Raw genomic sequence first — 11787 nt, 5'->3', positions numbered from 1 at the left:
TTCCGAACAACATACTTTACATGTTGTTGTGTCTAAATAGTGTCAGTTTGCTTCTCATCACTGGTTACATCAGGTATTCTGCTATGTGCAACTTGTTTTATTACTTATACGTTGGTCAATCTTTGGGTCCAGTATAGATGCAGTATACTTCTGTAGCAATACATTTAGAATGCCAAATATCATATACCTGTCAGTCTTTTTCAATGTCCAAGTCTCCCAGACATCAAGTTCAAGTTAATTTATTAGGTATAGCCCTGTGAGTCATTCGGCTCTTGAATCGGGTGCAACCGCAACAAACAAAAAACATGAACGAAAAACATCTTAAAGTGAATATGTGACTGAGCGCAAACAGAAAATCCATACACATCTGTACTGAACACGCATGTTATTAAAATTAACCTCATGGTGGGACCCTGGGGTCCCGAATTAACGGAAGTAAAAAGCGTCATTAATTAATAATTCTTTACGATTCCGTCCCACCGCGCACATAAACGCCGTGACCCACCTGGCACGATCGTTCTGTTGTCATGTCGTCAACGCGCAGCGAGGACGAATGCGCATTTGAAACAAAAACTTTTTAACTTTTATTAGCGCATCGTGTAGAGCTCGTGGAGAGGAATAGATTGCCGTATCGTTCGCCTTCAACAGACATAAAATGACGTCGCAACGCAGTTTATGCGAGAGCCGGGGGTTTATGGCACCCCGGGTTCCCACCATAAGGTTAAAATATGCACGTCAATATCAAATCTAATCACGGCGGTGCGGTGGCGCCACCTGGTGGATGTAGCGAAGCATTGCACTTTATTCAAACCAAAAAATCGGCAGTTGATTTTGAACGAAAGCATGATTCCAATAACAAGGCTGCTTGTATGTCTGTCTATAGTTTTCTGGTTAAATTTGTGTTGCTATTTCTTTTATACCTGATGAAGATTGCTTGTGTTGCAATCGAAACGTCGTAGTATGCTATTATTTAATTTATTATTTTATCTTTATACGTGACTTTACCGTAAGAACCAAAGAATAATTCCTGCAGTCACGAAAGCTCCGAAATTGAGATTGAAGGCTGGAGGAGGTTTGAACACACATTTAATAAATGTTTGCTCTTTAATTGGAGGAGCACAGCACTGCACCACTCGCACTGCACCAGGGTGCCGCGGTGGTGAGATGTTAACTCCCTCACCTGATATGGAGGAGGTCCGTGGGTTCGATCCCGATCCCGATCCCGACGCCTGCATATTTGGAGTTCGCATGTTCTCCACGTGGTCGCATAGATTTTTCTCCGGGTCCTCCGATTTTTCGAAGCACACTTAGAAACATGCGTTCAGAGTATTTGGTTACAATCAATTTCCACATGATAAGCTACTTCGTTGAGCTACATTTGTGGCCAGGTCGCTTCTGAAATCGAGCTGTATAGCTCAGCGAGCCCTAGTTGGTAAAAAAACAAGTTTTTAGTTTATAGCGCTCTGAACGCGGTTTGCAATAAGTTAAATGCAAATTCACGGTCGACATCAATGGCGAGTTGATATCACTAACCTACATTAACCAGCGTGGTGAAGTATGGTCAAACACGGTGGAGGCAGGCCGTCGTCCATAAAATAAAAAGGGGCGTGAATCTCTTTTGCTATTAATCGTGAATCCCATGAGGATGTAATGTTAAATCCATTCAATAGTTAATGTTTTAATTAATTCGCTCATGGGGTCCAACCGTTTGTATTGAGTGCTCTTGCCAACAACATCTGTTAATATAGTGTCATCTTTTGAACAAGATTTACTTTGTTGATGAGATCCTGAATTTCAAGTTTCAATTCTGGAGCCTTAAGCTATGCCATCCAAGTTTAAGAGGCCAAGTGTCTCTACATTTTTGTCATACCAGAATAAAAATAACCATAGGAGAGGTTTTTTTTCTCATTTATTTTATTTTTACAACTGATAATGTAAAATTGAAGCTTCATATTACATATGTTTTCGAATTTCGGGGACCCTCAATGTTAGGCATTTTGCAGTAACCTAGCTTATGCCTGAATCGGGACCTGCAGAGTTTCCTTGCTTAAACAAATGATACTGGATAACATTGGTAGGGAAAGTCAGGACGCAGATGGACTAAAGAAGATGTGTCTGTATTTATATTTGGAGATTTTTTTTGAATTATGCTAACATGCGAACTCCAAATATGCAGGACAGCCTAATTTGGTCTTATGGCTCGTTTTCAGAAAGGTCCTGCAAATTCTCTACAGTAGGGGGTGATGTTCCCAGGCGTAATCCAAAACTAATAATTTGTAGGTATTTTTTCAGCATTGGGATGTGGTCTATACCAGTTTGGCCAATGCGTATTTGTTTTAGCTATGGGAGAAAAAATGGAAAATGTACAGAAAACCCACGCCTGCAAGTAAACATAACTATCCCATATTTTACTGTACTGCATTCCCTTAGCAAACCGGGGTATGGCTTCTCGTAAACGCCCACGTGAAGAGAGTTTAACAAACACCATCTGTGCATTATTCACCAACCCTAGCTGTTGTCTCGACAGTGCTGAATTACTCATCCAGATCGATGGCATTCAAGTCGTGTTCATACATTGCAACATTTCCCTCGCGGCGTTCAGTTGGTGCTCATAGTGTTTCAAACGCATTAATAATAGCCTCGTTGGACACTGGGACATTGTACCAGATCTAGTATGAGTACCATTGATCAACGTTTTTTGTTATTTTAATTTTAAATAGTATATATCAGAGGTGGGACAAAGTCATTGTTATGCAAGTCCAAGTCGAGTCTGAAGTCATCAAATTCATGACTCGAGTCTGACTCGAGTCCAAGTCACATGACTCGAGTCCACACCTCAGAGGTGGGACAAAGTCATTGTTATGCAAGTCCAAGTCGAGTCTGAAGTCATCAAATTCATGACTCGAGTCTGACTCGAGTCCAAGTCACATGACTCGAGTCCACACCTCTGGTATATATGTTATTTGTCTCTGAACTGTAATTCTGAAATGTTATTGTTCGTTTTAATGTTAGGGTTGAAACACTTATTCTGTGCTGCTCTCCAGTTGCCTGGGTAAACATTGGGCGAGGTGTTGCCCAATTCTAGATGGCTTGCTCAGAAACAGACAGACAGTAACGTGCCTCAGCATATCCACCACCATCGCCTGGCTAAATTATTAAGACAATTTTATTGGACTGCGCCATTATAACTATTTGTGTTATTTAAAGATACAAGCACACTATTAATTCAATACAAAAAAATTAGGATAACGATGGTGATAATTATCACGATGACGTCGTTTCCCGGAGAGAATAACTTTCGTTTCATTTCACAGACGTGTGTATAACCACAAGATTTCCAATTTGCTCGAGTTGTTTTTTGTTTTGTCCTTCTGTAATAAAGACATTGCCTCCTTCCTCATTATTCGTCGCTGCCGCAATTACAATCGCTCAAAAGCCACGGGTTCATATCACCCGTCACAATAAGCGACAAGTTGTGGAGCCCTTGAACCTCCTGACCATGTCCTGTGCTAAACCATGCACTTTTACGTGTTAATGTCGGCGGGGCAGGCGTCTCCCAGTAGGTGCACCTCCAATATATCAACATCACAACACACTTATACGTGCAAACGCGTTTGTGCAAATGCAGATACGCACATAAAGGAACTGTCATCTCGAAGTCCCTTTGTTGGCTACGCAGGGGCAGGTTCAATGTGGAATTCACGCGATATTGTTCATGGCTCTCTTTCTGTCACTTGGTTAATGTTAAGACTTCCATTCCCCACACCTTGGACGAATATTTGTAGGCCAAGTCACTCCAAGTTGGAGACCTGACTGTGTTTTCCTAATGTACGAGGTTCAATGTTGATCGAATACTTTGCGGTACCCAGCAGAAGGATGTAAATGGGTCTTGACTGGGCCTTGCCAGGACTTATACAACTTCGGAGAAGCATGTGGAGGGACCAGGGGGCAGTGAAGCCATGACGTGTCCCCGTGGTGAAAGGTCGGCGCAACAGCTGTTGCTGCCCAACTTTTTTCATTTTGCAATTGTAAGTGCGACGAGTCTGGCATTGATGGTATCATAGGCCTTGACCAGTTCAATAAAGCAGAGATGGAGGTCCTGTCGGAATTTCATACATATCTGCTGTAGCAAATGGACAGACAATATGGCGTTTGTGCAGGACCACCCTGGCGTGAAACTACAGTGGGGATCCGCAAGGCTCTCCTCAGCGTGCCTGGTTCGGCGATGCTGAATACTCATTGCCAGGACCTTTCTTAGCACACTGAGATGCCCTTGTAGTTGTCCTCGTGAAGATGAGGACCACCAGGGCATCATTCCAATCCTGCAGAATCTATCGCATGGTCCAGACTATTGTAATTATGTTATATAGGTCAGTTTGCACACAAAGGCCACCCTCCCTCAGCAATTTGCTGGCACTGCAACCCCAGCAGGTTCACATCTACCTTGCCATATCATATTTTCTGGGGTGAGGGATTTCCCCTCCCCCAAGAACTCACATACATGCTCAGCAAACCTGCAAAATTGCAAACGTGAAAAAATGAGGTCCGCACATACCTGGCTACACACCTGTATACCCCCACAGAACCACTCCCCAAATGCCTCACCTGCCTGTCATTACACTTTTACTTTGTAAATCTCTCTCTCCCTCCTCTCTTTATGGCCAGGTGTCTCTCTTTACTACAAGTCTACCGTTGTTTCTCTCTTCCCTGTGTCTCTATCCCCCCGTGATTCTCTCTCAGTGTTTCTCTCAGAATCGGAGACATATCCCCATTACAAGTCTCCGCTCCCGTCGTTCACGTCAGGGGCAACCAAAAGAGGTGAGACACACGAGGCGATCCAGTAGAGGCACAGAGGCACGAAGAGATGCAGGGACACACGGAGATCAGCATGGAATGACTGTGTAGGCATTAATTCTAGATTTGAAGCTTTCGTGACTGCAATGATTCATACTCTTAGGTTTTTTGTTAAAGTCACGTAGGTAAAAAATAAATAATAGGCATTACTGTTGCACTGTAGGAATACCGTGACAATGTCGGGAATGGATGACGCAGCCTCCAGGGTGGTTCTTGTTTGATCTCATGGCGAGTGCCATGTAAGATTTTGTTCACACGGAAATTTTATTTCGTAATTGAAAAGTGTCCATAGTCAATTTCGCTAAACGCGATATTTCGAAAAACTGAACGTTCATAAATCGAGGGATACTTGTATTGGGTGAGGACAGAGACGCAGAAATACACGGGGAGGCACGGAGAGACACGAGGGTACAAGGACAGGCAGGAATATGCGTATAAAAGGACACGGAGATGCAGTTATGCGGAGACACAAGGACATGTAGAAGACACCGGGTAATGCAGGGAGGTGCGTGTGAATGTTTATTTGTTGTGTTTAAATATGGAGAGCGGTAGTGGAGAGGTTAGTGCGCTAAACTACGAATCTGGCGACCCGAGTTCGATTCCCACTCATAGCCACCAACACCAGTGACGAGTATCTGGCCTGCGCTTGGGAATCCCCTACGTTGTCTCAGCACAAAATGAGTAACTGGTGTGATCTAGATTTGAAGTTTTCGTGACTGCAGGGATCCTAACTTTTTGGTTCTTTCGGTAAAGTCACATAAGTATAAAATAAAATAAACTAAATCACGACGTTTCGGGCGCAACACAAGCATCCGTCATCAGGTGGGACAACCACAGCAGCACTCCCCTCCCCCTATCCCACCCCCCTCTCTATCTGTCCCCCCTCTCTTACCTATATAGCCTCTTGTTACAGCAGCCATTTTGCCCACTTCAGCAATTGTTTCTTTGCTGTGGTTGTCCCACCTGATGACAGACGCTTGTGTTGCGCCCAAAACGTCGTAATTTATACCTACGTGACTTTACCGAAAGAATCAAATAACTTGTGTGATGTGTAAACATTGTCACTCGGCAAAAGCGACCGGGCATGGCACTGGGCGACCACCCTCTCGTGTTTCTAGCCAGCCTTCATAGGCACTGCTCGCAAACAGCAATTGTTGCCCTGCCAGTCTGTTAAGGCTATACGGGGGGCTATTTGGCTATGATCTTGGAGCCCATTCCAGCCTTGTGTAGTTCTACAATCTTGTCCCTGACATCCTTGGAGAGCTCTTTGGTCTTGGCCATGGTGGAGAGGCCATAGGCCAACGAGTCAGATATCTGACCCCCATGAGGAGGTACTTGTGCCTTTTCCAGGAGACCGTGAAGGGACCCAAAATGTCCAAGGCAACCAATTAATTCACCCATGACACAACAAGAGACAGGAAAGGAATCTGCGGTCGCGTGGCAGGAGATTTCCAGTGCGCACAATCGACACAACTTTTAATCAGGAGGAGGACATCACTCTCCATTTTGGGCCAGTAAAAGTCCTTTTCATCATTTATGCACACCCAAATGCATTCACTTTTCGTGTACAGCCTTTGTAAGTTTGCCCCTTATGACCCTGGGTACGATCAGAGCATATCGCTGGGACTCCCCCTCCCACCGCATGAGGAGCACGATGGAAGGGCGACCCACAGGACCCGGGGCCCAAGACGCGCGCCGGCGCAACATCAACAACGAAGCATCATCAAACTGCAGCTCATGTCTCGTGATCGAGATTTAGAATAGAATCACATGGTGACTGAGTGCCCGCATCCCACGTTGTCCCTGCTGCCATGAGCACCATGGGCACCTCCCCTTGTGGGGGCTTTATCTCGACGCGCCTGAAGTACACGTGCACGCGGCATGGGGTGGCAGCCGGGACAAGGCATCAGCGTTGACGTGCCGGGTGCCCTTCCTGTGCACCACCGTGAACGAGAATCCCTGAAGGATCTAGAGCCATCAGGACAACTGGCCAGAAAGCTGGTCAATGTGCTGGGAATACGAGAAGGCCGCATGGTCCGTGCGAACTACAAAGTCCCATCTGTACAAATAAGGATGATAGAGCTGAATAAAGTGGACCATGGCCAGTAGCTCCCTGTGCGTGACGCAATAGCGCTGCTCGGCAGGAGACAGGACTTGGCTGCCGTAAGCAACCACTCTCTCCGTTCCCTTGAAAAGCTGGGATAGGACTGCCCCGATGCCTGTGTCGCTGGCATTGGCTTCCAAAACGAAGGGTTTAGTGAAATCGGGGTACGCGAGTGGGGGGAGCATGTGCACGTACAGAGTGGAGAGCAAGGAAGGAATCCTCTTCAGCCCTATCCCACCGAAATATCTGGCCCTTGGCCGTAATGCTGTGGAGCGGTTTAGCAATAGTGCCAAAATCTTTAATGAACCGCCAGTAGTAAGAAGCGAATCCAATGAAACTGAGGACATCTGCTACCGATTTAGGCGCCTGCCACGTACGCACACAACGTCTTTTCTGGATCCATGGTGACACTGGCCACACTAACTACATGCCCTAAGTACTTAACCAACGTCTGAGGTAAATCTTAAACAACTACGCTGGTTTGGTCGTCTGCGTGCGTATTTGGACGTTAATTGATTTACGGACCCGCCCAAACAGCTCGCTCTGATTCGATGAAAATAAAACAGCCGGCAAAAAGCCACAGCTCACTTTGATTCGATGAAAATAAATAATTAACACGCCCGGAAGAGAGCGATAGCATAGGTCTGGCAAGGTCTGCGCTGCAGTGCTGCAGTGCACTGTGGGCGCAGACCCTGTGCTGTGTGAGTGTGGTGTGTATACAAGTGTGCGAATGGTAGTTACGCTAATATTACGTTTATTTATGTAAAAAATGGGTGCTGCGTGCTGCGATTAGTGGAGTCCCCAAACAACTTTACCTTACGAGTAGGCAGGGGTCGCTATACAGTAAGTCTTAGCAGACTGAACTGGCAGCTTCACCTGCCGGGACCACGGCCAGTTGCGTAGCGCACCCCTACAGTTTCGCCCATGGGTCAATACCCCCATGGGGTAACCCAGCTGACTGTTTGATGGGTATGTAATAATCCTCCCGGAGACGGCTTCGGAATCAGTCCTTTATTTCCACTTTCAATACACTTGCTCACTCACTCTCCGTTGCTGGCAGACAACGGAGAGAGGACAGACTACGCACTGAGTCCTCACCGCGCACGTGGCAACCCCAGCCCCCGTCCGCGCGTGACCCTGCTCCTGTTAGTTTCCGTCTGCTCTCGATCGTTCTCTCTCACTCGCTCTTAATACCTTCGTCACGTGGTTCCCCCAGCCAATCGTTCATCGACAGCTTTGACCATTCTCGATGGTTCCCTGTCAATCCCGGGACCACGCCCCTCATCCGGCTCCCCATTAGCTGGGACCCCGAATGGCTGGGCCAATCACTCCTGATGACCTGTCGTGATGACGCATGGGCCATGGTCCCTATCTCAACCCTTATTGGCTACAAGCAGGACCGGCAAGCCAATCCCCACGTGAACCATCTATGGCTGTTATTACATCACCCCCCCCCCCCCACCGGTGAAAAAATTTAGCCGTCTCGGCTGGGAAAAGGGTGAAGAACCAATTCCGCGACATCTTATTAGGGCACCAAGGTGCGTTTAACGATTCGAGGGTGAACCGGCGTTCCTGCGCCTAACAACACGTAAAACAGTCACCCATAATAATTATAAGAAAATCACACCATACATTAGGGCGCCCCTGCAGCGCGTTAACGATAGGGAATTAGCGAATGATCGAACGTTAACGAAACGGAAAAGATTTCGACCGCGTACGCGACGCGGGACCCTCTCCGCCCCCAGCGCATGGTCGCTTCGCTTCCGGATGAACAGGAGGTGGCAGGCTGGAAGAAGTAGGTTGTTGGTGCATGGTCACGTCCAGGGCGGGCCCCGTTGGAGGGGGGGCAGTGGGGGCTTCCTCAGCCCTCAGAACCTGTTCATCTGCAGGAGGCACAACACAGTCCCCCTTGGGATCAACGGGCGTGTCAAGCGGCGCAGTCGGCCCAGCAGAACCCGGCAGGTCAGCTATTGGGGATGAAGGACCGACACGCGCGTCAACATAGGGTTTAAGTCGCGAGGAATGAACATACCACCGACATTTGCCGTATTGAACGCGGATACTTTGCGAGTTTCGAACATCTACGAGCGTCACAGGCCCCCGCCATGGCCTGTGCAATTTAGGGGATGTGCCCGCTGGTACCTGGGGGCAGTGGAGCCACCCCAGGTCTCCCACTGACCAAGGCATGCGAGTATGCGATCGACGCGCGTACCGTTCGTTCCTTGCCTGAGCACGGGCCGTCGCACACCGGGCAGCCTCTCGCGCTTCCGTTACTCGCTCAAGCAAGTCACGCACGTGGTCAGGCAGGGAGCGGGATGGTTGTTTACTCGGCGTACCCAGTTGCACATCGATGGGTGGAACATTTTCACGGCCATACATCAAAAAAAACGGCGAGTATCCCGTGGACATGTGCGGAACCATGCATTATGCCGCCAAGACGCCTGGTATGTGCAAGTCCCAATCGGTTTGCTTTTCACTGACCGTGTGACAAAGCATAGCGGAAAGGGTACGGTTGAATCGTTCCACCATACCATCTGTTTGTGGATGATATGGGGAGGTGCGAACCTTCTTTGTACCTAGCGCGTCGCAAACTTCCCTAAGCAATTTAGAGGAGAAATTCCGACCTTGATCTGTGAGCAGCCTTTCAGGTGCCCCCTTGTCCATGACATACCCGTTCAGGAAAGCGTCGGTGATGGACGCTGCCGTTTGGTCGGGTAGAGGCCAGGCCATCGGCCATCGAGAAAAATATTCCACCCCGACCAGAAGGTATTTATTGCCCCTAGCCGACGGGGGAAACGGCCCCAGAATGTCGAGAGCCACCAATTCGTTGATCCGAGACACTTCAATGGAACGCAACGGTGGTACATAGTGGTTCTGAGGCGGTTTCCTCTTCGCACAGTCATGGCACGAGCGCACAAAATCATTGATGTCCGCCGTCATACCGGCCCAGAAAAAATCCTTTTGCATCGTGGCCACAGTCTTTTGGACGCCGAGGTGCATCAACTTATCAGCGTGCAGAGCACGGAGCAGGTCGTAGCGAAGCGAAGTGGGCACCACCAAGCGTGGTCGGTCAGACACCCCGTCCGTACACATTAGCAATCCCGACTTACCGCGGAACATCTGCCACTTCCAGCCCGCCAATTGCGATTTCTGTTTCCCAATTAACTTACGTAGCGGAGACAGCGAGGCATCGGCCTCCTGCTCACGCAACCAGACCGCGTGCGGCAGCCGTAAGGTATCATCGGTGTCCACCGACACCTGCTGGTCCTCCTCCTTCGCTTTCGCCCCTGCGTCGTCCTCATTCGCTATTGCCCCCATAACCGGGCAGGGCGACGTGGGCGGTGCGGCGCAGCAGTGCGTCCCCTTCAGGCAAGTGCACGGAGGAACGGGCGGCAGCCTCGAGAGCGCATCAGCGTTTGCATGACGGGCCCCCTTTCGGTATGTTATATCGAAGGAAAATTCCTGTAATAATTCCAACCACCGGGCCAATTGGCCTGACGGCTGATCCAATTTGAGGGAATATTGCAAAGCCGCATGATCAGTGCGGACCAGGAATTTCCGTCAATACAGGTACGGCCGGTACAATCGAACAAAATGGACAATTGCCAAAAGTTCCCGCCTTGTCACGCAATATCGTGTTTCCGCAGGGGAGAGAACCCTGCTGCCATACGCCACCACCCTCTCAATCCCATCCTTACGTTGCGACAAAACGGCCCCAATGCCGATATCACTAACATCCGTATCAAGGATGAATGGCTGTGAAAAATCTGGGTAATCTAACGTAGGCGCCGTGGCGAGGTGGTTCCGAAGTGCCATAAACGAACTTTCTTCCTCCGCCCCCCATTTAAACCTCTGATTTTTGCCAGTCAGAACGTGTAACGGTTTTGCCAACGTCGCAAAGTTCTTAACGAAGCGGCGATAATAGGAAGCAAATCCAATAAACCGTCGAACATCACCCACTGAAGTGGGTGTGGGCCACTCACGTACACACTTCGTTTTCAGAGGGTCAGTAGATACACCGTCCGAACTGACAATATGACCCAGGTAACGGACGGAGTGTTGCAGGAGGTGGCATTTCTTCGGTTTAAACTTAAGGTCAGCCGTACGCATCCTCTGAAAAACTGTCTCAAGGCGGTGCAGATGTTCCTCGAACGTGCGGCTAAAGACAATTATATCGTCTAGATATATGAGGCACGTTTCCCACTGCAGTCTCGCCAACACCAATTCTATGAGGCGCTGAAACGTGGCCGGAGCTCCGTTCAGGCCCATCGGCAGCCGATTAAATTCAAAGAGACAGTGCGGCGTGCGGAATGCCGTTTTGGGTTTTGACTCGTCATCGAGGGGAAGCTGCCAGAAGCCCGAGGACAGGTCTAGGGTGGAAAAAAATTTAGCACCCGATAAAGCATCCAATGAGTCATCCATCCTCGGTAAGGGGTACGCATCCGCTACCGAGATTTTGTTCAGCCGGCGGAAATCAACGCAAAACCTCGTACCACCATCTTTTTTCTTTACCAAAACGACGGGCGCGCCCGTCGAGATAATATCCGCCGCCAGCAAATCATCCACCGCCCCACGCACGTGTTCCCTTTCCGCCGGGCTCATGCGGTGAGGGTGCATACAGACAGGCGGCGACGCACCGGTTTCAATATGATGCGACAAAAGCGATGTGCGTCCGAGGTCCAAATCATTTTTGCTGAACACATCAGCGTACTGCAGCAATAGCGAACGCAAGGCGTTCCTCTGTTCATTTGACAAAGAGGAATTCTCTCCGCATAAATCCGCAATCCAACGTTCTTGTGAACGATCGTGCGGAGGCCCAACCGCGGGCA

General features: G+C 48.7%; 1 protein-coding gene across 3 annotated transcripts in view; it reads left to right on the top strand.

Moving 5' to 3' along the window:
* Positions 1 to 4621: 4621 nt before the first annotated feature.
* LOC133362991 (sialate O-acetylesterase-like) overlaps positions 4622 to 11787 on the top strand; it is a 60298-nt gene continuing 53132 nt past the window's right edge. For all 3 annotated transcript variants that reach the window (XM_061581976.1, XM_061581974.1, XM_061581975.1), the window contains exon 1: positions 4622 to 4818. The gene's annotated coding sequence lies outside the window, so the exon portion shown is untranslated. The remainder of the gene's footprint in view (positions 4819 to 11787) is intronic.

Source organism: Lethenteron reissneri, unplaced genomic scaffold (assembly GCF_015708825.2).
Source record: "Lethenteron reissneri isolate LAM-NWPU_2019-01 unplaced genomic scaffold, ASM1570882v1 scaffold_1639, whole genome shotgun sequence".
Lineage (NCBI taxonomy): Eukaryota > Metazoa > Chordata > Hyperoartia > Petromyzontiformes > Petromyzontidae > Lethenteron > Lethenteron reissneri.
This window is presented reverse-complemented; position numbering and strand designations above follow the sequence as displayed.